This window comes from Vicugna pacos, chromosome 2 (genome assembly GCF_048564905.1).
Source record: "Vicugna pacos chromosome 2, VicPac4, whole genome shotgun sequence".
NCBI lineage: Eukaryota > Metazoa > Chordata > Mammalia > Artiodactyla > Camelidae > Vicugna > Vicugna pacos.
Window position 1 is genome coordinate 78,530,298 of NC_132988.1, and position 25,280 is coordinate 78,555,577.

General features: G+C 41.6%; 1 long non-coding RNA gene across 1 annotated transcript in view; it reads right to left on the reverse strand.

The window, feature by feature from the left end:
• Positions 1–472: 472 nt before the first annotated feature.
• The window catches only part of LOC140687080 (uncharacterized), a 38,648-nt gene continuing 13,840 nt past the window's right edge, over positions 473–25,280 (reverse strand). The window contains exon 3 of the long non-coding RNA XR_012061156.1: positions 473–513. This is a non-coding gene — a long non-coding RNA (uncharacterized lncRNA). The remainder of the gene's footprint in view (positions 514–25,280) is intronic.

Consider the following 25,280-nt stretch of genomic DNA (forward strand, 5'->3'; position numbering starts at 1 on the left):
CATCTGAGCTAAGACCTAAAGGATGAAAATGGTCAAGTGAAGAGATGGGAATGCTACAAAGAAGCCGAGCAGTGAACATTCTAGACACAGGGAAAAGAAAACACCAGGGCCAAGAGCAGGAAGGGGATATATATATGGCTGGGACAGTGCTGTGCACCAGAAATTGACACATTGCAACTGACTGTGCTTCAATGAAAAGAAAGAAAAAAGAAAAAGAAAAAAGGCCAGTGTGGCTAAAGCAGAGTGACAAAGAGGGAGAGGAACGTTGAGAGGAGGCTGACAAGAAAAGGAAGAGCCAGTTCATGTGGAGCCTTTTAAACTAAAATTTATTGTAAGATTATTTGGAACCCAGGAGTTGGAGGGGATGATTGTATTTATGCTGATGGCAGTTTGAATGGAGGTGGAAAGAAATGGATGTGAGATCTAATTTAGAAGTTAAAAAAAAAAAACAGGACTTACTTACGGATTGATGTTGGCATGGGACATAGGAAGAATGGAAGATGTCTCTCAGGTCTGAGTTATTGAGAGGGGAAATAAATGGAAGAAGAAAAACAGCTGTGAGAATATAGAATCAGGAGCACCACCCCATAGACACCACACCATGTAACTCATATACAGAGTATTTTAGGGGTACCACACCATAAAGATGTCCTATATTATGATCTTGGGATTCTTAACCACATGGTCAAGTAAAAGCATGATATGAGATAAACTATCTGTAATAGGAATTAGAAACTAGAAAATTTTGAGTATTTTACCACTTACATTAGAATTACACAATGGACATTATAGGTCATCTAGTCTTGTTTCCCATTGATCACAGCAATGCCTCCTAATACATCCAATGTTTGGACACTCACACGCACTACTCCGGAAGGCAGCCACTCCATTTTAGGAAAGCTCCAATTGTTAAAAAGTTCTTCTTACTATTGAATCAATACTCAGTGCAACTACACACACCAAGCTTAACCTCTTAACCACACAACTGCCCTGGTATGTTCTTTCTGGCTTCTCATATTAAATTTGAATCCGAGCTCTCACCTTGCTCATATCTACCCCCAAATAGTCAAAATTATAACTTTTGTAATTGTAATAAGGCTTTTGTAATTGCCTTAAACATTTTGATATTCTGAAATTAAAAATCCTCAAGCTTTTTGCAGCTCAATTTTCAATGGACAATATTGCAAACTGTTTGGGATTCCTAAGGGGGAAAAAAGATCACTGTAATCTTTTTCTTGTCTGTTGATGTACAGTTCAGGAAGCTAAAATATGTAACTGAGCAAAATAATTTAATTTCCATATGCCCATTGATTTGCCATCCTTCAAAATTTTGTCTTCAGCTGTGGTTTTCTCATCTCGTCTCCTACTTTCTTTTTCACTAATCATTTAGTTGGGGTTTGGGAGGCAGTAGAGTTACATGCATGTTGTTCAACGTTGGGATAAATCAGAAATCTAACAACACAAATGTGCATTCCTTTTTTACCTCCCACATTATTTATCCAAAAATTTGGTTATGCTTCATGGTTAAATTTAAGACTTTCAAAGATAAATTCTACTAGAATTATGTTTTTAAGAAAATCAAGTAATAGAAAAGGCTAAGACAACACAGAAGACTGAGAAGGTCTCTGGGCGGTAGGTCTTGGTGTGGCTTATTCATGGTCACTCAACCTTCCAAATAATCATGAAGTGATTCAGAGTAGCTGTTAATAGAAAAAAGACCTTGCTTTATGGGTTGTTTATGATTGTTACATAATGATATGCAGCAGCTCTGGGACACTGAGGTGGTGACACCGTGGTCACACAAAGGGAACCAGAGTTCAGGTCTCTTCCAATGAAAGTGCTGACTTCTCAGCAGTTAAGGGTTTCTGATGGCTCACAGCTCCATGTATTCAGAACTCTGAGCTTCTGCGTATCTTCACTGCTAATTTTAAACACGACTGGTGAAATCTACCACTTTGCAGACTGGTTTTCCATAAGAACAGTATATACTAGAAACAGTTGCCTATAATACATTCACAATCTTAGGAGTAATCACATAATGGTAGATTTAATGACATCTCAAGGATAAATTCTCCTTCAAATACAGTTTCTTTAGGAAAACAGAATAAGAAGGATAAGAAGGTATAATAAGGATTTGGGGGTCCCAGGTTATTGGTTTAGAAGCAAATCTGGTGTGCATTAAGCAAATGTTATATCCTCTGAATATTAAATGAGAATTCACGTCAAGGCAGGGAGATTGCAGGTAGCTAGTCTGCTTACATTTCAGACTGCTTTCTTGGTAACATAAATATCACCAAGTACATCAACAACCACCTTACAAAATATTCAAAGTGAAATGAGAGAAAAAGTGTGAAAATGCAGTGGTTATCAACAGATGCAGATCATGCTTCAAGTAATTCTACAAAAGGGGAATCTTGGAAAAAGTTTCAGTCTCTCCTGAATCAGGGAGGTACATCATGTTCTTTGTCTCTTCTTCCTCCTTCACTTTTGCCACCACCAGAACTTCCCATGTGATGCTCTAGAATGTGTTCCCGCCCACACGTTCCTCATGGTTGATTTATTCTCTCCCTTCAAACTTAAACCCACTGCTCACCCGCTAAGAAGAGTCTGCACTGGCCAGCTCTCTAACGGGGCCTCCACAGTGCCTTTCTATCCCATCCTTCTTGGTATGGTGTCCCCGCAGCTGTGCCAATCTGTAGTAATGTTGTTAATGGTTTGCTTGTTACTATCTGTCTCCCCACTTGAATACAGGCTCCATGAAGGCAGGACCACATCAGTCTTATTCACCACTGTAACCCTGTTGCTTAATACAGCGCCCAGAACACAGCTATTAATCAGTAAACACTTGAAGAATGAACGAATAGATGGATGGATGAATGACCCCAGCTGAATCTAAGCATACACCTTGAATGGGCTGCTTCATCGTTGCTGGTATAAAAAAGTCTGAGAACATGACCCCCTGGCAGGACCTCAGTAGTGCCATCCAGTATATAGAGGGAGGGAAAACAAAGGTTAAGCTACCCATGCCAACACTTCCCTGGAACTGGACTCAGATAACCAAAGAGAATGCATTAACCAATTTCAGGAAAAAAAAAAAATCTGCCATCGAGTTACCCACAGTGCAAGGCCACCAAGGAAGCCTGTGAGGGATGGTAGAGGTGGTGATGGGATGGGGACAGAGGGATCTTAACGTTCACATGTCACGGCATTTTGAAAACAATGAGTTCTTCTGCCAACTGGATACATTCTTTGGATTGGCTTGAATTAACTTGCTCTGTAAAAAAAAAAAATCAAAAGTATGCTTTTCCTAGGAACGGAAAAATGTAAATGCAGGGGTCTGGCAGTAGAGGAGAGGGAGGAGAGGAGGTTGATAAACAGGGACCAAAAAAAAAAAAATGTTGGCAGCCAAAAAAGGTGCTGTATATTAGCCGCTATGATCTAAAATGGCCCAGCAGAGATCGGCGCAACATCTGCCTTGCTCATTTCCTGCGTGTCTACATATTCATGCCCAGCTCTCCCAATTCTCTGGAGGCACTTGAGTATGTAGGAAGATGAGTTCCAATGAGCTGCAGCCTCCTGCTTTGCTGAAAGAATACACAAAGAAACCTTGTTTCCTGTATTCAACTTCAGCCTCAGCATTTTTGAGCCTTTACTAACCAAAGCAGATTTTAGGCACATGTGAAAGAAGAAATGAAAGATAAAGCAAATATTCACATAAGTTGGATGAACGTACGTGAACTGCATGAGGGCTGTGTGCTAGAGAAGACCACAAGGGCCCTGGACCCAGGAATTGGGTTTCCAATCCTGGCTCCACCTCTAATTACCTGGGTGGGCAGGTCCCTCATCTGCACTGAACCTCAGCATTTTCATCTGTAAAATAAGCAGGTACATGGTGCTGCGAGGATCAACTAATATCTGTGAAATGTTGGACATGCGATAAATACCCAGTCAATGATTTGGGGCTGAATATTTAGAACAATTCAAGCATCCATCAAATTCTTCTTCCTCATATCAAGTGTTTGAGGCTTAGTTTGAATTATCTGGAGAATTATATCAGTTCTACCCTTAACCTTGGCATTGATCAGCAAACCACAGACTCCTGTCTCTGAAAAATACACAAGTTTCTCTTTATCTGTAACTTTATATAACTGTTCCTTCTGTCTCATCAATCTTACGTCCAGCCTTTCCTCAAGTTATCACCTTTTCATCCATCAAAATCCTCCTATCTTCCAAGGTCAAGTTCAAAAGCCAAAGTGCCAGCCAAGCTTTGCTGGATTCTCCCAGTCCGATTTGACCTCTTTTTCCTCCGCACCTATTTCTCCATTTATTCATGCGTTCCATAGACAATTACTGAGAACCTGTTAGATGCCAGGGAATTTGATAGATGCCCAGGATCAAAGGATAGATGCCTCGAAACAAAGATGGATAAAACACCGTCCCCATTGTCCCAGTCTAGTGAGGAAGACTGAGAATTGGACAGATGATTGCATTCGAGCGTGATATGTGCAATAAAGGTGCACACATGGCACTTGGAGCCCCTGGGAGAGACTCTTCTCCAACAACAGTTGCTTATACCTCTGGTTCACATTCACTTTGATTTTCTTTGCCTCATAGTTTATTGCTAACATAACCACCTTCCTCATTACATTGTGAACTCCTTGAGGCCAGATGCTGTCTCGTTTGTATTTGTATTCCTTTAGTGTCTTTCACAATATGTTGCAAATAGTAGGTGTCCAATAAATGTGTTCTGAATGTATTATCAATATGTGGATGAAATGAAGCTATCAGCAATGAGTACTTGCAAATGCCTTGGTCTGTCTAGAAAGCTCTATATTCTATGAAAAGCAATATATATATATATAATACATTGTTATAAGAAGTACAGTATTAAAGCCAGGTAGCCTGAGTTCAAATACCCATATCAGTCTTAAATAACTGTTTACATTAGGCAAAGTATTTCATCAGCCTGTGTCTCAATTTCTTCATCTGTTAAATGGAAATGATATTAGTAGTATCTACCACATAGGGTTGCTATAAGGATTAGAGGAATTAATCTTCTTATTAAAGTACTGGAAAAGTGCCTTAATGGTAACTTCTAATAGACATTAGCTATCATCTCCTCTTCCTAAACAGACTCAAAGACCTTCACTCCTATAGAACATGGACTACTGCAGGCAGATCAAAAACTTAAATTCCATAGATAAAACACTTAGTTTCAATCTTTTGTACTTTTTGCCAAGTCAGCTGCAATGTGAGTCTCTTACAAATCCAGAAACTGCTGATTTACAACTTTTACAGCATTCCTTTATCTTTTAGGACTGCACTAGAAAATATAATGCCATCTTGGTGAAGTCCAATTTGAAATGATCAACTCCATTCATTGACCAACATCAGTGTGAAAAGCCTTAATAAAAATAACAAAAATTCCTGTTTACTATGTTGCTCTTATGTGACAAATACTTTACATATATTATTTCCAATCCTTAGAACAACATGCAAGGCATATACTATTAGATCCATTTTATAGATGATAAAATTGAGGCTCAGGGAAATCAGTTCTTCACCCAGAGATCCCACTATTGCAAGTAGTTTGACATGCCCTGGTTCTATCTGACCCTAATCCTTCCACTCTTTACATTATGCCTCTAAGTAGCTTTAGTTTGTTCTTGGCTTCGTTATTCTTGATCTGCTAATTCAGCACCATGAAAAAGGTGGAATTTCCCAGACAGAAGTAGAAATGGTGGAATACAAATTTGATTATTGAAAATACTTCACCTCATAATTTCAACAATTGAGCATGATTCAAAGTGGGAACAAGGCTCCAAGCCTCCTAACCCCAGTCCCATTTTCCCATACAGTTCTGGAGCAAGTTTGGCTGACATGTGGCTACAGCTCTGACTTTCTGAGACTGCTAGCCATGGCCTCTGCTGGCCAGGTTCAATATTTAATAGCAATTAAACCTTGCTTATGCTTCTTCGTATATTTAAACCCGCTTTGCATGCTAAACCCCGTTAGCTTTTATTCTATCTGCTACAGTTCTAGAGACAGCCATCTTTATAATTATCCTTCAAATAGTTTAAGGCGGCACTGTCCAAGAAAAATAGAATGCAAGCCACATATGTAATACTCTTAATTAACTAGTAGCCACTTTTTTAAAAAAGTGAAATGGAACAGGTAAAATTAATTTTAATAATGTGTTAGGTTCCTGGGGCTGCTGTAAGAAATCACCACAAACTTGGTGGCTTAAGACAACACATTTACTCTCTTGGAGTTCTGGAGGCCAAAATCAGTATCGCTGAGCTGAAATCAAGGTGGATTTGGGCTGTACTCCCTCTGGAGGCTCTAGAAAGAATCGTCCCTTTCCTCTTCCAGCTGCTGGTGGCTGCTGGTACTCCTTGGCTTGGGGCCACATCACTCCAATCTCTGCCTCCATCTTCACACCACCTTCCCTCGTGTGTGTGTCTAACTACCTCTACCTTCTCTCATAAGGGCTTGTGTGATTCCATTTAGCACCCACCTGAATCATTCAGGACAATCTCCCCATCTCAAGATCCTTAACTTAAGCTTTGACTTAATCACGTCTACAAAAGTCTTTTTCCAAATAAGGTAACATTTACAGGTTCCAAGAAGTAGGGCTTGGTACTTAGGGGGTCATTATTCAATCTGTTGAAATAATACATTTTATTTGATCCAGTATATCCAAAAATATTACCATTTCAATGTAATCAATATTTCATGCTAAGTCTTCCAAATCTGATGTGTGTGTTTTATACTTACAATGAATCTCAATTAGAATTAGCCACATCTCACGTGCCCAAAGGCCACATGTGACAACAATAGCAGACAGAGCAGTAAGAAATGCTTTAATTTTCACATCAAACAATTTTCTTCCCTTGCTCAGAAGCAGGGAAGCTTCTACCAGTTTACTCAATAAAGATGTCTTCATTCATCTTTTTTTTCTTTCTATTACCATGGGTATAATTCCTGTCTCTCTATCTCACAGGATTGCTGAGAGGATTAAATTATGAAAGCTTTTTAGAAAATGTAAATCACTACACAGTCCTTTCAAAAGCCACCTGAATGTATTGCCAAAGTCTTCTGCTCAGTATCTCATGGTCATTCATGTCCATACACTTGACATGAGTGAGACCTGCAACAAAATAGCAAATAAAGGAGTGGGGCCCCTCTGTAGACTAGAGCTGGGAGCTTGAGCAGTACAGCTGGTCATGGATAAAGAAAAATGAGGGCAAGCGAATCAGTGTCTCAAGAAATATTAAAAAGAAATGATCCCATTTTAGTACAGAAGCTATTCATTTATTCACTCATGCAACAAATGTACTATGTCCTAGTACCATGCTAGGTGCTGGGGACGGAATGGTGAGAGAAAAAATATATAGTCCTTGCTCCCTTGTAGTGCAGTCTGAAGCAGAAGCAAAAATAAATTAAATGGACAAACTGAAACTGTGATCTTTCCTTAATAAGGAGCAGAATATGGTTCTCTGAGAGGGAGTTTTTGACCTTGTCAGGAGGGTCAGAGAAGATTTCCTGAAGAAATGATGATTAAGCTAAGACAGGAAGCATAAGTAAGAATTAATTCAGTGAAGAGGAGAGGAAAAGACATTGCAGGCAAAAGAAACTCGTGCACAAAGTCCCTTCGGTGGAAGGAATCGTGATGAGATGGGGGACAAAAGTCAGCGTGTGTGGAGGGCAGACAATAAGTAGGGGGGCCAGGCACAAGATGAGACCAGACAGGTAGGAGGGGCCTCAGATATGTGAACTTGGGGGAGACTTCTGCCTTCTTCCTACAGTCAATGGTAATTTACTGCCTGGTTTTGCACTTTGAGAAGATCATTCTGCTGGAGTGTGAGAACAGATGGTTGAGGGGACAAGGGTAGAAACAGGCTGAAGAGGGGACAAGAATATGTACAGATGGAACAGTGAGGTGTGATTATGGAAGTCTGGGCAAAAGATGACGGCACACTGTCAAATATGGAGTCTTCCTTGCATCACCTTTCCCCTCCTATCTCACCATCTCATCCATTAGGAAATTCTGGTGGCGGAATCCAAGCGAATCCTTTTATCATTTCTAATATTAAACTGTGATCCAAGCTGCCATAATTTCTCTTCTGGACTATATTAATTATCTTGTCTGGTCTCCTGGCTCCCAATACTGATCCTACAGTTTATTCTTCTGCACATAGAAATCAAAAGAATTCTCCTAAAAATGTTAAATCAGACCATGTCACTGACCAGCAAAACACCCATCTCACTCAGAATGAAAGCCGAAGTGTTTCCAGAGGCTCCCAGATTTGGCCCCCAAATCTGACCTCATCTCCTATCACTGCCCCCTTTGCCACAATGGTCAACTTGCTTTTCTCTAAACAAGCCAAGCATTGTCCTAACTCAAGGCTTTAGCACTTGCTGTGCCCTCTGCCTGGAACACTCTTTCCTTATAGATCAATGGTCCCTCAGCCACAACTCACCATTTCTGCCTGCACTTAGCCCCTTATCATTCAGGTCCCTCATCTGAAACTGCAACTCCGTATTTTATACCAGAGGAGGTGAAGGAGCAAACCACAGAGGTACCCGGGAGGCAAGCACTCCAGCCTGTGTGAATGGCAAATACCAAACCCTGAGGTAGGAGTTCAAAGAAGAGCAAGGAAAAGGGCCAGCCAAGGGGAGGCATGTTGGTGGAAGGTGGAAAGGCAGGCTATGCTCGGGGTAATAAGGACAAGCTTGGATAGAACTTTTATGTGCATCTCTGGGAGGACATTGCTTTCACTCTGAGATGAGAAATCATCAGAGGGTTCAGAGCAGAGGATTGCTGTAAGCTGATATATTTTGACAGGTATGTCCTGAATGCTCTATTGAAAACTGACTCAAAGTGGGCAAGGGTAGAAGTGGGGAGTTCCATCATGAAGCTATTATAACAAACTGGATGAGAAAACGATGGCAGCTTGGACAAAACTCATAGCAGTGGGGGTAGTGAAAAGTGCTCAGATTCTGGATATATTTTGATGGAAGACCTATTAGCGTTTGCTGCGAGATCAAATGTGTGGTGTGAGAGAGAGATTTGGGGCCTGAGTAGCTGGAAATAGGATGGTCATTAACCGGACGGGGAAGACGACAGGTTTGGGAATAGTTATTAGTAGCCCAGGTTTGGATGTTGGTCTTCAAATGACCATTTGACTTCCAAGCAGAGATGTCAGAGAGGCAGCGGGATGCACTCAGTGGGGAGGTCTAGACTGGAGACCCAAATTTGGGAGGCATCAGTGTATAGATGGTATTTTCAGCCTTGAGCTTGGATGAAATGACCAAGCAAATGGCAGCTGCTAACAACTAAAGGAATCCTCTATGAAATGGAAAAGGAGTTGGTTCACTTTTGTAACATACTGAGAAACTGGTCATTTGGGGCTGTAACCTCCTCAGTGGGAAGGAACCTCCAATGGGCAGGTGAAGGAAATGGCATCACTTGGGTCCACGGTTGTTTCAGGGGTCTGAGCTACTGCTCACAGTACCAGTGCCGTAGTTAACCTCGCAGACAACATGGGGTCAGATGAGCTCCCTAGGCCCAGCTCTCTGTTGTAAAAGACTCCAGTCTCCTCCAGGACCAAAGCCCTCACATGAGTTACAATGCAGAGGTCACCCCCGAGCTGACTTAGGTCCTGGGCACAGTTTTACAGCTACAACTCCCCCAAGCACTTTCCCTTTTAGACTCAGCTCTAGGGATTCGTAAAAGCTCCCGGGTGACAGTAATTATAAAGATGATCGCGGTGATCCCAATTCTCTGACCACAGCCAAAGGGCAAGCTGTTGTCAGCCCAGAGAGGTAAGCTCTCTGCAGCCAGTCCCAGGGTAGAGGAGGCCTGACTCCCACGGTCATCCACCTCTCACCTCTACTTTACTGCCTGCTTGGTTCTCTATGGGGTTCTGACCTGGGTCATGAAAATGGAAGTCAGAGCACCCAGTTTGTAGGGGTGGGAGATGATAAAACACACGGATGTAATGGATGGAGAAGGGTTTCCAGCATGTCAAGTGCACACGTGTTAGTGTAATTGTTCTTTTCACTACCATCAATGTTTCCATCATCTCCACCAACACCAGCATCACTGTCATCATCACCAAACAGTGGTCTGACAGCAGCACACCTAGAATCCTAAGCCACAGCACTCCACACTATTTCCTCCTCTCCTGCCCACCCCCAACAGCCATGCTCAGACTTCTAGTCTAAATGAGCAGCCAAAAATCATACCTTGGGCAAGCAAAGTCAAGGAGACAAAAAACAAACAAACAAAAAGTCAAGGAGACTTTTTGCCTGTCCCTTATCTTCCTGCCCCATCTCCTGCCAGTTGGTGAAGTGGTTACATATTAACCTGTGGCTCGTGTATGCTGGCTAATGGCGGAATTTTCCTTCTTAGTTGTGTTGGCTAAAACTCTCAGGTGAACTGAACCTCAGAGCTTTGGGGCTGAGATGCAGCTTGAGCACCCCAGGTACAGAGTAGGTAGAACTCAGATAAACAGCAGAGGGTGACAAGGAGGTGGATTTTCCACTGGCACCATGAAAGGCTTTACAGAATTTTTATATAGATAAAACTAGATATCCAAGTAATTCATTTAAAAAATATGTGAGGTCTACCAGCTATGTTCCAAGAATATAGCTAATGTATGAGTGAAGTGATGATTATCAATAAAGTGAAAATACAACGATGAACAAAACAGATATTTTCCATGCATTCATGAAACAAAGTATAGTGATAGAGACAAAGAAATCAAATAAATACCTCCATAGTATGTGTGTGTGTGTTTATATACATATATTTATATATATATATATATATATATATATATATATATATATATATAATGTGACATTGAGGGAAAGATAGAAGTGCTATAAGTGAAAATAAAATGAGACATCTTTTAGTTTGGATATGGTGGGGAAACGGGATCATGGAAGGTTCTCTAAAGAAGCGGCACTTAAGCTGAAATATAAAAGGTGAGTGGACGTTAGCCAAGGAGAGAGAAGTGTGCGATGTGAGAAAGGCCGTCTCACAGACAGAAAAGCATGTGCAAAGGTCCTGAGGCAGGAAAGAGAAACTGGAAAAGACTGCTGACAAAGCTAGAGCAAAGGAATGAAGAATAGTATTTGCCTGGGGCTGGAGATCAGAGGATCAGCTGCAAAGGGGCAGAGATGGAAATATTTTTTATCCTGACTGAAGTAATTCTTACATGACCATCGATTATTGCCAAAATTCACTTAAAGTCACTGAATTTGATTGGAAATAAGTCATTCCTCCTTAAAGCTTGCTGGTGAGGGGCAGTGAGCTTTTTAAGTGTTTCCTTTTTCCTCAATTTAAGATTCACATTAACTTTACTTCACTTAATATAAAAATAAAGCTGAGAAATGCACAGCACCACTGAATTAAATGTATTTGTTTATGAATTTATTTACTTGTTCATTTGTTCATGGCTTTTGGGTTTTGAAAAATGATTTAAGGTGGGAGGGGAAGATTTGGGATTCTAAGGGCCGTTTGATATTTATACTTTCACATCTAGGATTAAGGCCCTTGAATTTCTGAGCTTCTTTCCTCATCTGTGAAAATGAGGAGAAAACTCTCATATCAGGCTGTTGAGTGGATTATTTCCATTTAATCTCCTTGGAAGATGTTGGTTTCAGATACATAGTAGGTCCTCCTTCACTAGCATTCTCTTTGGTATTTAAAAATCAAGCAGATTGCAGGTTATTCTGATAAAATCCACTTCCAAGAGAGGTGACATGTGCTGTTCTGGCTGTGGGGTACCTCTGTGGCAGGACCTTAGTGGGACAGAACTGAAGCAGTGGGGGATGGGCATCTCTGATGCATCCCTACCTTAACTTGTCACCTGAAACATTATCACTCAGGGGCCCAGCACACCCATGCTCATTCAGAACCTGCCTGAGGTCTCAGCCACGTGAAGAGGCAGAACAGAATGAGACACGTCCAAACCTCTCCTAAGGAAAGTGTGACAAAGACAGTAAAGACAGCTTTCAATTCAGATGCCAAAAAAAAAACCACAAACAAACAAACAAACAAAACTGCACACCTAAAGAACCCCTCGAGTTTTGCCCAAACTCTGTTTTCTCTACGTTCACCCTTTCTGTTATCTTTTCATTTTTTTACTAGGACTTTCCAAAGTTATAAAGATGAAATTTCTGACTTTCTAACACCATAAATAGCCTAAATTCATTGTTAAAGGCTGAAACAATTCACTCTGACTCCCTTTGGTTTTCAATTAGTCAAGAAAACCTAGTTTTCAATGGATAAAGGCCACTCTTTCAACCAAGTTGAGGTGTCTCTGGAGCGAGGAATTATGTTGATCGTCACCGTAAAAATGCACAGGCAGAGGGCAGACAGCAGATAGCTTTGCAGAGGCTCACAGACAAAGGAGGTGTTATGTGTCCTACAACCATTCACTGCAAAGGGATTGTTTAAGTGGAGATGGCCGGTCGACACTCACACAAGAGGGAGCCTTCAGACGGGAATAAAGGCCGGCCGCCCGCCGCGGAAACCCTCCATCTGTCGCTGCCCATCGCCCGACATCCACAGCGCTGGCTGCACTCATTGAAAACATGGATGGATTTGTGCCCCACATGGTCACTTTTAGGAAATCACTGAGAGTTTGTTTCGGGTAGGCCCAACCCCAGCTGACTCCCTGCTCCTCCAAGCCAAAGGGGTATACATTTGGAGGCTTTCCGGCTGTCTTTTTTTTTTTTTTTAACTGAAGTATAATCAGTTACAATGTGTCAATTTCTGGTGTACATGCTGCTTTCTTTTGATCACTGGTTCCTGATATGTTCCTCACTGAAACCCTCCCATCTTCTTTGGATTGCTCTAGCCAAAAAGATGGCTAGTGATTTTCAAGCTGCTAAATTTCTCTCACTTTGGGGCCCCATCCAAGCCAAGGCCTGAGCAGAGCACCTTCCTCTGTAGACAGAATAAAATGAAATCCAGTGTAGATGTGCGCTCTGGAGAGGGTATGGTTTTGGCATTTGCAAGCCAGGCCACTGCTGTCCTCTGAAGGGTTAATAAGCCCTAGGTTTCAGCAATGGGCCAGAGAGGAGTAAAGGGTCCTCCCAGTGGCAAACCAGCAGCACACGCTGCACTCCCACTGATGCTTGCTTCTCCTTTCGGGTGAGGCCACATTCACAGGAGTCATGTCAGAGGCAGATTCGCTCACAAGCACTAGTATCTCCTGAGGCTGCACAGAAGTCATTACTGAGCTGAACACTTTTTACAACTCGGCTTTACCCCTTTTCTCCATCTAGTGCAGATGAGGCAAGCGTATCTGTCAGCCCTCTTCTGCACCTGAAGGAGACAGGCACAAATATGTGAAATAACACACAGTCTCCGAAAGAATAATGGCTGACGGACTCAACTCCTCACCAATAAACTAGGGTCCTTCAGTGAGATCATACACGCTTGAAAATAGCCTCCTGGCTCTTCCCAATAACCTCTGTGTCCCCCACAAGACAATGAAAGGGGGGTCAGGGAGGGGGTCGGAATTCCTGCTTACGCTGCCTAATGCTGAATCACGCGCAGTGATGGACTGTCACCAGGGACGAAGGGTTGTCTATTCATTTGCCAAAGTGTCGCAGAAGTTGTGTAAAGAGAGAATCCAGAAATCAAAACTCTTTTTCTGCTGTATCCCTTCAGGCTTTTGATCAGGCCACCTAAACACATCCTGTCTTATGTGAAACGTAGAGAATAAACTGTCTTCTGCACAAGGAGACTTTTGCAAGTTAGCAAGATTTGTGTGGCAAACAGAGTGAACCGGTTCAAATTACTGAAGGTTCTGCTACTTAACCTTTGTTTATTCTTTCAGTGGTATCTACTGAACAATAAATGTAGTTACTATTATTCCATTTGGTGCTTTCTGACCTTTTTTAGGGTAGATGAAGTTACTTAGCCTTGGGCCAACTTTCTTCCAAAAACTTCTACATGAAAGCCAAAAGACAATTACCAGGGAGGTTGGAAATCATATAAACACAGCTGAAGAAAGCATATTGTCTTGATTTCAGCTTGAAATCTGTGCTAAATTAGTAGTAGGAAGTTTAGCAGCGATGCCTCATTTCTTAAAACATCAACTGTTTTCAGGTTTTATTACAGCACTAGTCACTTTTGTGGGAATTAAAATAATTGCAAACATTTTAAGATTGCCCTAAAAACTCATAAATCTAGAAGATGAATTTACTGATCTTGTTCATTTATCGGTCTTCTACTCTGTTTCCTGGGTAGGCTGGCAAGCATATTTATTTTATTAATTGTCGACACCAATATTATAAATGAAGAACTGTTTTGAGACTGTTTTAAAACCTCCAATAACTTCTTAGAACCTTTAGTGTTTGAAGTATGGTATGCAGATGCTTTAGGAATAGTTTTAGGGTCCTAAAGATATTTTTTGACAGGGAGCCCAAATCAGGATTTATATAATGGATTTTGGTCGTGTATGAGGTGCTCATAACTCTTGTGAAAATTCTGCCTGCTTTTTCTTTAATTCAAGTCCACCAAAGCTAAAATGGGGCTAATCCAAGATAAAAGTAGGAACACAGTGATTAAAGTGTTCCTCTATTTTGATAAGGGCACCAGGTTAACATGTGAACGCCATCCTTGATGTCAGCATCCCAAGCCAAAGATAAACATGGCTACATTGCTCTTCAGATTCGAGTGACATTTTTCTTTGTTAATGAGCATTTCTTTTTCTGCAAAGGGAAGAAAAGTTTTATCTTAAGTTTCATGGCTTCAAGCCAAGTGAGACCTTTTCCCTTTCTGCCTTTACCCTTTAACAAAAATAACAGAATTCCTTCTTTTTTATATTTAGCTTTGTATTTTTGTTAATATCCTTCTGTACCTCCCACTTTTGCATGGGGAAAATGGATTCACTTAAATTAAAATGTTTATTTGAGCCCTTTCTCTCGAAATCTCCATTTCAATGAGTCCATGCCTGTGAAAGGTACCTGGTTTCCCAGAGCTGAAGTTAAGTGAGGATAACTGTGTGGCTGTGTCTCTATGGACCTTTGAAATGTGTTTTCTCCTGTTGGGGTGAGGTTTACTTTACCGCTGCCTGGTTGTTATAAGAGTGGAAGAAATCCAGTCATTTGTTTCTAAAAGTATGCGGTTATTATCCACGTCCTTGGACGTTAACACCAGCTACAAAAAAGATGGCTGGGCATGGCCGAGTCCGTGCAGAAACACTGGGATCTGGGTTCACACAGGGAATTCTGGTAGCCCTTCCTCCTACTAAGAGAAGCATACATGGTACTCTTCATACACGGTGACAGGTTCTCTTCCATTTTAGCAGAGGGAGGAATTGGTCCTTGCTCGGATCGTATGATCTTCGGAAGGATTAGGCCTGCCCAACCCAATATTTACAAAGTAGGAAATTCAACCTTTATCCCATTTTTTCCTTCCTAAGCAATCCATATTTAATCCAATGAATATCCCAGACTGCTACAGATGACCACATTACCATATTAAGCAGCCATAAAGCAACAAAAGTTGATGTTACAATTACCTCAATGGCTTGACTGAGGGTAAGTGGACGATTTCCACTAGGCTTCTTGAAATATGAAAAGTAGTTTATGCCCCTGACTTTCCATTTTTATGTGTTTATTATACTCCACACGAGCTGAAGGCCCAAGCTTGGGAACCACTGGCTTATTTTATCCAAACCTCAGTTTTTTTCATCATCAAAACGGGGGAAAATACATCTTTCAGGCTTACCTCAAGGTTGCTATAAAAAATAAAATTAAATCACATGAGTTAAAGAGCTCTACAAGATGCTAGAAATCAATATAAAATTGTGCACTGAAGTAGTAGAGAAGCAGGGAATATGAAACTTGACGTTTTGAATTTAAAAAGACTTTAACTAGTTTCTTGGGAAGACAAGACATGAGTCAAAAATTTTTTTGATTTTTCACTTGGTGATATACTAAGACCATCAACATGGGAATCCATTCTTACCTGAACTTAAAAATATGTAAACACTCTCAAACCACTCTCTGAACTGAACAGAGAAGCCATTTAATGTGAGACACACTTACAGAACAAACTTATAGCCCATCAGATCCTCTCTCATAAGATTTTGAAGTACAACACTCAAAATCTAGTTAGGGGATGATGGGCACACACCCTGAAAGGCCATACAAAGTCATTCATTCATTTCTTCATCCTTTCATTCATTCCAAAGATAGGTAATAATTACCTGACAGAAACCAGGCAACAGGCTGAATCAAGGACAGAGTCATAGTGCACCAGAATGTGTGGCAAAAAAAAATAGCCAAGGTAATGCATCACATAAATTATGGATAGGAAGACTGCAAAGAGGCAAGTTTGCAGAGATGAAAGGAGAACAGACGTGGCAGAGAAAAGCAGAGTAAGAGACCTGCAGAGAGGGGCTGCCTGACGGTTTCCACCTCTCCTTAACCCTGCCTCCAGTCCCTGCTCTTGGCTTCTACAATAGTCCCTGATACTCTTTTAATAAATCCTTTCTTTCCTTAAGCCTTTTTGTGGGGGACTTGGTTCCTTACAAGCAAATGTGCCCCACCTAAAATAGGTGCTATTGTTAATTTTTAATGTCAACTTGAAAAAATTATTTTTGCCTAAAATGTAGAGATGCTTCAAAGCCAAAAAGCATTCAAGTTAGTCATCAAATTTGGCAAGGAGAAAGGAGCTTTGTTCCTCCCTCCAACTACCAACACGGCCCCCAACTTCTCACCCTGGGAAGTGCATGAATGGTTTGGGAGGGTGTGCAGTGAGCATATAATTTTCCTGGGTCCCAGCACTGGAGGGAGACGGGGCTAACTAGCAAGTGACCCAGACGACGAATTCCATTTCCGAGCAAACACATCTCCTCCGGCCCAGACAGATTCTGATTTTATTTAAATCCTGCTCAGAATTAAATCCCTGCAACATAAAGCTGAAAAGGAGAGCTGGGTGGGAGATGGAGAAGGGAGCGGGCCTCTAACTTGATATGTCCTGGTGCAGTGGTGACTGCTGAGTGTCTGCAAGGGGAGGCAGCCGGAGCAGCCCTGGTCGGGATGAGGCATCTGGGGAGAAGCCAGCAAGGGAGGGAAGAGTTTATTGTGTTTGGCTGTCTTTCTGGACACATCTGCCTCTGAGTCACCTGCCAGTATAACTAGGTCAGGATGCAGATTTTGTGAAGAAAGAAAGTCATAACCAATTCAGAAAGTGATCGTGGTTGAAATGTTCCTTTGGGCTGACTTGGCAATAGGTCCCAAAGATGAACTGGAGTTAAAAATCCCTTTTAGGTCTACATGAGGAGGGTATAGCTTAGTGGTGGAGCACATGCTTAGCGTGTATGAGGTCCTGGGCCCAATCCCCAGTACCTCCATTAAAATAAATAAATAAATAAATATAAACCTAATTACTGTCCCTCTCCCAAATTAAAAAAAAAAAAAATCCCTTTTAGGTCTTAATGGGAAGGGAGAGCAGGCTTTCAAGTTGTCTGCTCAATCTTAGCACCTTCTCATTCTTGGGCCATGGCTCGTTCCCCTCCCTAAGGCTAGCTCCCATTTCCTTAAGCTTCAGTGTGCTCATGAAATCATACACGCCCCTCATAAAATTCAGGGCTATGTCCCCAAAGGAATTCACCTCTAGGCCCAAAGGACTGATGGGGTTATACGTGAAAATACTCCCAGAGCCGTGCACTTTAACAAAAGACAAAACTGACTAGAGAACCAATCTCCAGGTATAAGAATTCAAACATCAGTGGGTTGCAGGAAGACATACGGCAGGAGGAACCCTCCTGAGGTTGAGGGGCTGCACCTCTTCCAGCGCAAGTGCATCTGGGCAGACATCTGGTTTCACTGAAACCTTTCAGATGCAGAGAATGCAAGTAACCAAGAATCACACAAAACTGACCCTGCGACACTCTCTCCTCTACCCCACAGGTTGCCCATCATGGTGCGATCTCCCCAGAATTCCTCAGTAATCCCAAAAGGAAGAAACAAAATCTCTGAAAAGCTTCAGTATCAGATAAGCTCTGGAAAATCACTAACACACAGGTTCAGAATCTGAACAAAGCCAGGGAGTAGTATTAAAATATTTTGTTAATGTTCATCAAGTGGAGAGACGAAAAGGATCACTGATTTTGAATGATGGGAGGTTCTCAGCAACTCCTGTTCTTCCTTCTTTCTGTTCATGTGCCAAGTGATCCCATCTCTCCCAAATCTTCCCCCACCCACATCCACACTGCCATCACTTCCACCCCACCACCCTCAGCAATACACACACTGTCCTTACACCAAAATCAAAGCGAGCACACTGCTATTTGGGGTTTGAAATTAGCATGGTGCAAAGGCCAAAGACTATGGGGGGAAAAGTGAGCTAGTAACTCACATGCATAATTACAAGAGTGATTCACAAAGCAGTTACTGCGCTCTCCAGTTTTGTTTTGTTTTGTTTTGTTTTGTTTTTCACTCACGAAAGCAGAAGCTATTTGTTTCCAAAGGAGAATAAGCAGGTCTTTATAATGCAGACTTTCTCACTTATTACAAATGTTCACAAATTAAGTCTGCCCTGCAAAACTGAAGTCTGTCACTGTAGTTTATGTTCCTGGGGGGAAACGCAGCTTCATTGTTCAGAGGTAAGTGAAACAATCCTTTGCATCATGGTTCTTCCAGAAGAGATTTGCTCTCATGCTCTTTGAACATACTTCCAATTGACTTAACAGCATCCTAAACATGGAGGTTCTCTTCTTCTTTAAGGTGAGGTGAATTCTCATGAGGTAAGGTTAGGAGGAAGCATTTCCACAGACAGGAAGTTATCTGAGGGAGGACCAGTGTCAAGCCAAGGAGATTTGGGTCTTGCTGTTCAGTTATGTGATGTCCAGTTTTTTTTTTAACATTTTTTATTGATTTATACGTGATGTCCAGTTTTGACGACCCTGTTTCTCCACTGTTCTACCTGTACACAGTAAGGCTCTTTGGGGTTTCTTTTGTGGTAGACTTTGCTGCCCCTACCTTCTCCACCCACAAAGTAAAGCCTAGAGAGAGAGGACCAAGCCCCTCTGGCTCTTGCTGAGGTTTGTTTCCAAATAACGCAAGGGATAGGGAGCTAATGTGATGCCGGCTACCCCAGCGTATACGGTCTCCCACATTCTGGTCCTCATGATCATCGGCTGGTCTTCCTCTCTTCACTTCCACATTGCTCATTACTCAAAGTGTTCTTACAGGGAAAATCTACACGACAAAGAGGGGAAACCCTAATACCATCATGTTTGGCACCACAGCCAGCAGCCACTGTGAAAACCATGTATAAAAAGGCTATTATTCTGTTTATAATCTGCTTTCATGACTGCTTCTAACTAACTCGAGGAGTAGCTGCACTAAGGTAGAAAGGTTTGTGACCCATCTGTTGAGTGTATAATTTCTTTAACATCGGCTAGCACAGCCTAATAAAAAAAAATTATTAGGTGCACTAACTCAATCAGCAAACAAATGACAGGCAGATGGTCTTCAAAAACAATACAGACCATGAATGCCACAGAGCCACAAAGTGGGCCCCAGCTTCCAGGCAGCCTTTGTCTGAAAACACTCCACTGGGTTAAGTGATGCAAAATACGACAGAAAGAGAGAGAAGCTGTGTGTAAATGAGGGAGAAGTTAACAGCCTCTGAAGTGCTCTACAAAAGGCCATGATAATTTTACTGGGGAAAAGCAAAAAAAAAAGGCATCCTACTTAAATAATATATTTTGTGATGGTGCTGAAATCCATCAGATCATGTTCATAATGCTTTTGTTCTAAATCTTTGTTTCAGTCAGTTTTTTTCTCTAAAGGGCTCTTCATCTGACAGAATTTTCTCAAGTTGTGTTTTAGCTGAGTGATAGAATTTGTTGAGTAGAAGTTTTTTGTATAAGAGAATTTTATTGGTTGAATGACAGGCAGGCAGGCAAATGAGGGAAGGAAGGAAGGAAGGGAGGAAGGAAGGGAGGGAGGGAGGAAGGAAGGAAGGAAAGAAGGAAAGAAAGAAAGAAAGAAAGAAAGAAAGAAAGAAAGAAAGAAAGAAAGAAAGAAAGAAAGAAAGGATGGAAGGAAGGAAGGAATGAAGGAAGGATGGAAGGAAGGAAGAAAGAGGGAAAGGGAGAAAGAAAGAAAGGGAAAGGGAGAAAGAAAGAAAGGGAAAGGGAGGAAGAGAGGAAGGGAAAGGGAGGAAGAGAGGAAGAAAGAGAGAGAGAGAGAGGAAGAAAGAGAGAGAGAAAGAGAGAAAGAAAGAAGGAAAGAGAGAAAGAGAGAAGGAAGGAAGGAAGGGAGTAAGGAAAGGGACAAAATGTAAAAACAGATTTCGAAAAATCAGTGAGGTCAGAAACTGGCATTAGTAATTTCAAAGAAAGAGAGTTTATCACATTGCCTGGTAGACAGAAAGCACTCAATAAGTTATCAATAATGACAATGTGTATAGCATATGTATATGTATATACATACCCATATAGAGTATATGCATCTATGTGTGTACATATAAATCTGGCTATATCTATATATCTATACCTAGGTCAATATCTATCTATATATAAAGCCTTTAATGGTTGGTAACAGTGAACAGAGAAGCAGCTCCACATCCTGAACAACCCACCACCTTGACAGCATGGACCATGGTTAGTTTCATCAATAGTGGTTAACGATATGGATTCAATAATCCACACATCTCCCTCATGAGTTGTGACATGCTGGCTTACTATAACCTCCAAACTGTAGCCCCATCTTTTAGATGAATAAAGGAGGAAAAAGCACAACCATGTCTACTAGTTTTTTCCCTTGTGAAAATAATGCAAGCTTGTAGCAAAAAAAAGAAAAATGTAGAGAAAGATCAACAAAGATCAGAAAATTATCATTCAAATCCCACCACCTGGAATAACTCTGTTAATAACATGTAATATAGTCCGTGCAGTACTTTTCCTTTGCATTTTTTACATATTCAAAAATGTACTATTTCACATTTTTTACATAGCCTTACATCAAAGCTCTTTATGATTGTTATTTTAAACAGCTGCATAATATTCCACTCTAATGAACACAATCTTTTTAATGTCTTAAAGAGACATGATAACCTGTATGTCTTGCTAGCTTTGTAAATTTGGGAAATTAATTAACCTCTGGGCCTCAATTTCATTATTTGTTAATGGATATAATATAAAAAAAATACCTATAGCATTATGTTGCTGTGAACATTGAATTAAATACACTGTGTAAAGAGTTTAGCACATTGCCTGGTATATAGTAAGCACTCTGTAAAAGTTACCAATGATGATAACTTGTACATAAGAATTCTTGTTCACATTTCAGATAATTGCCTTAGGAAATATTCCTGGATATGAAATTAAGGACATAATATCTGAAAATTCACGTGATCTTAATACAGACCATAAAAGTTTTCTACATATGTGTATAGTAACAATTTATACCTCATCAGTGATGTATGAGTGGTTACAATGAGAATCAATTAAAAAAATTTTTGATAGGTTAAAATATATCTCATTAAATTTGGGGTTTCTGTAATTAAAATTTTTTTTCAATGTTTTTCAAGGCATTCACATTTTCTTTCTTTTTTGTGTGACTTGGGGAAATTTCTACCTGTACCTTTTGCCGTCTGGGTCATTTTAATTCCTTGTTCCAAACCATTCAGAGACACACCTACAGCATCTCCCCAGTGTTTATTTTAACTCTGCTCCACCGTCATCTCACACCCACACCACACAGTGGCTGAAGCAGATCTCTTGGCTTCCCTTCTCCTCTTCCTCTCTCTCCCCTCTCCCCACACCCTCCCAAAGTCAATACTTCTCAATTGAATAATCTAGAGGATCTTGTTAAAATGATGACTGTGCATTTCTATTAAACTCCCAGGTGAAGTTGATGCTATTCACTTTTCAACCTGAGTTAAAGCCTGTACTGGATCTGAGTAAGCTGTTAGAGCCCAAGAAACTCATCCCCCTTCATGATTTTCAACTTTTAAAGGGAAAAAGCTGCAGATGGGATGTTTCTAAGGGAAAGACAGCTGGCTGCCAAGAGACCTCCCAGAGTGTAAATGTCCATGGCCCATGGTCTGGGAACGGTGTCTGCAACTTTCCACTGTCATGACTGATGCCAGGATTTTGATCACCACTTATCAATTAGCTTCAATTACACAAGTCCATTGATACCCAGGCATCTAACAAACACATTACCTGCCATGATCTATTAGCCGTCATCCCAGACCTCTGGGTTCGGCTATCCTGCCAGCCACTCTGGCGTTACCGCCTGATAGGATAATTAACCATGCTTAAGGTGGTTAAATGTTTTCACCAGCCTTCATTTCATGGTAGCATCTTGTATTGTTCATGTAGCCTGCAAATGAAGCTACCAGTGAGCCTCTCAGAGATGCCAAAGATCTCTGACCAGGGAATTCCACTCTGCCTCGGTAAAGGCAGTGTCCTCCGTGGAAACAGAGTTGGGTGGTGGTGGGCTCTGTTCTCACACATCAATCCATTCTAACACTCCCTCCTCCTACCACATTCTGCTAAGGCAGTCCAGTGTCCTCACCTTGTCACCATGTCCAAGCATCAAGGAGCCATCCAGGGTCACAGTAGGACCAGTTCCCCATGCCTTTGCCAGTTCCCTGAACTTTGAGTCGTGGACAAGGGCTCCCAAGTCAGTACATTATCCTCTCCCCAGCTTTCGCCTATACCCGTTTCCCCTGACCTTGGTCCCACAAGATATCTGCTCCCACAAATGTTATTTAGGTTCCTGTCCATGAACACAAGCCAGGATATACAGATCTTTGATGTTTCAAACACTTCCTCACAAAATAGAGACCATTTCCCTGTTTGAGCTGTGCCAAAACCTAACCCTCTTTTTTGGTCTGGAGGCAACGAGGGGGCACAAGGGCAGATCATGGACAGGGCAATGGCATCTTGTGAGATACCTGCTTCACATGACATCTTTGCAGGGTCTCCAGGCAAAGGGAAACTGGGGCAACTGTTCTCCTCTTGTAAGAGGAGAGGGGCAGCTTCTGCCAGACTGAAGGATTCAGGAGAATCTAAGATCTAAGATTTTCAGGCTTCCCTGCCCAAATATCCCCATGTCAAAGGTCAAGATCCTGCCCTTTTACTATAAGGTCCTGATTTTGTCATGTAAGACTCGTGAAAACCATGCACTTGGTGTTCTTTGCCATTCAGCTCCCTTACAATTAGGTCCTGAACTTGATCTTCAGTGGCTGAAGAAGACATGGGTCTCCTTAAGCATCACCACAGAGGTCCTCTGATTTTCCATATCATACCTGTTATTTTCTTTTCAGGGCTTTTAAAGGATTTAACAAATGCCAACTAACTACAGTCCTCATGATTACCATAGCCCATCTAACACTCAAGTGCCACCGCCTAAACCAGCCTGCACTTCATCTCCATCCATTGGAGGTGAGCATCTTAGTCCCTGTGATGCTGCAACATGTTACACCACTCCCTTATCATCAGCAATGGGGTTTCTGCACAATGAGGTGAGGGATTCAGCTCAAAGTCTCATCCTAAAGGTCTGCATTCTGGCAACTCTCCTGGTACCAACTGTCTCAGCCTGAGGTCCCCTGCAAGGAGAGCCTGAGACAGGTAATTTATTAAGAATGTAACTCCAGGGATCAGGTGTGTTACAGTGAGTGGACAGGGAAGGAAGAAAAATCCACCCAACGATGTATTATTGTATTGGCCACAGCAAGAAAGGCTACCTGTTCTCAAGTCCATGGGACCATCTGAGGAGTCATAAAATGTGTCTCCAGTCTGTCAGCCCAGATATGAAATGGGGGAGCATGTATCCACCGGATCACATTCCTTGTTGGTCAACACCCTCACACTTGCAGGCTGTGTAAGCACAAGGGTGAGCAGCTTCCCATGGGCATCAGAGAAGCCCTGGGCAGTTTCCCTCTCTGGGATAAAACCCAACATAAAGTGGACAACTGTATTATCCTCTTTAGGCAAATGGCGTCTACTAACTCTGTACATTTTCTGGCATTGGTCAGAACAGGAAGAGATGATACAAAGTTAAAACTACTAGCTTTTATCTGAATTGTATGCTGATTAGGTAAAATCTGTTTACAAAAATTAGACCCACTTTTCTCTGGTCTAGGTTTTGTCCCAGGAGGAGGGTTCCTGTCATCTCTTAAAAGGCTCCACTCTGCCATGGTGATTCGTAAGACCCTGGCTTTGATTGTGTGAGCTTTTTGAGTAAATCTGGTTATGCTTTGAAAATGTCCAATGGAAAAGACTTTGGCCAAGATTTAGAGGGTTCTCTTTAAAAAAAAGAAGCCACTCTGCTTCCTCCAGACATATATTCCACTGAAAATGTTCCTCTCAAATCAGGGAGCATCCTTCTCCTTTCTCTTCTTTTCTCAACCTCCTACCTCTTATTAAATAAGTTCTAATATTCTGGAGCGTGAGTCCTTTTAGCATCTCAGGCTGAATGAGACAGTTGAACACAGAGCAATTGTAAGTCATCATTATTCCTCTCTAAATATCTATTATCAAAATGTGAGCATGGGAACAATTACTTTAATTCCAAAGTTGTATAGGAACCAGTGTGAGGACTATCAGAATACTCATGAGGAGAGGGAGAAAATAAAACGGGCCGGAGAGAGGGCTCTGTGAAGCGCGGGTGCCCGGAGCCAGCGCGGAGCCTGACGCCTCTGAGTGTTAACACATGGTCCCTCCACCCGAGGTCTGTATATGCAACTCAGCTGCTGGGCTGACAGAAGATTTGGGGTTGTTAACACACACTTCATTAAAATACCAGCTAAAATCCAAGTTCGAAATCCCACAGTTTGTGTTAGTTGATAAAACTCAATTGCTTCTAATTACTGTTAGTGCAGCTTTAAAATAATATTTTGTTGTAATAAAGGATTCAATATGACAAGTGAGAGTTGGCCCGCTAAACTGGAAACCCTGGGCCAGAAGAACTATGCTCACTCATGGCGTTCCCCGCTCGGACTGACTTGTTTTACTGAAAATTTTCTAAGCATTCAACAGAGGGAAAAAAAAAACAACCCATCTTCAAATGGGTTTTTAAAGGGTGAGGACAGCACCAACATTGGATGTTATCTGCATCTCTGATTAGTCGCCGAAACTTAAGAGGAGGAACACTGAGTTGGAAAGAGGCAGGCAGAATGGTGGTTTCCAACACCCTTAAGGAGACGCACCACAACTAACCAGCATTCCCTTCTTTCAGTACTTCTCTTCGCTCCCTCCACCCCCTTCCTAAAAGGTGTC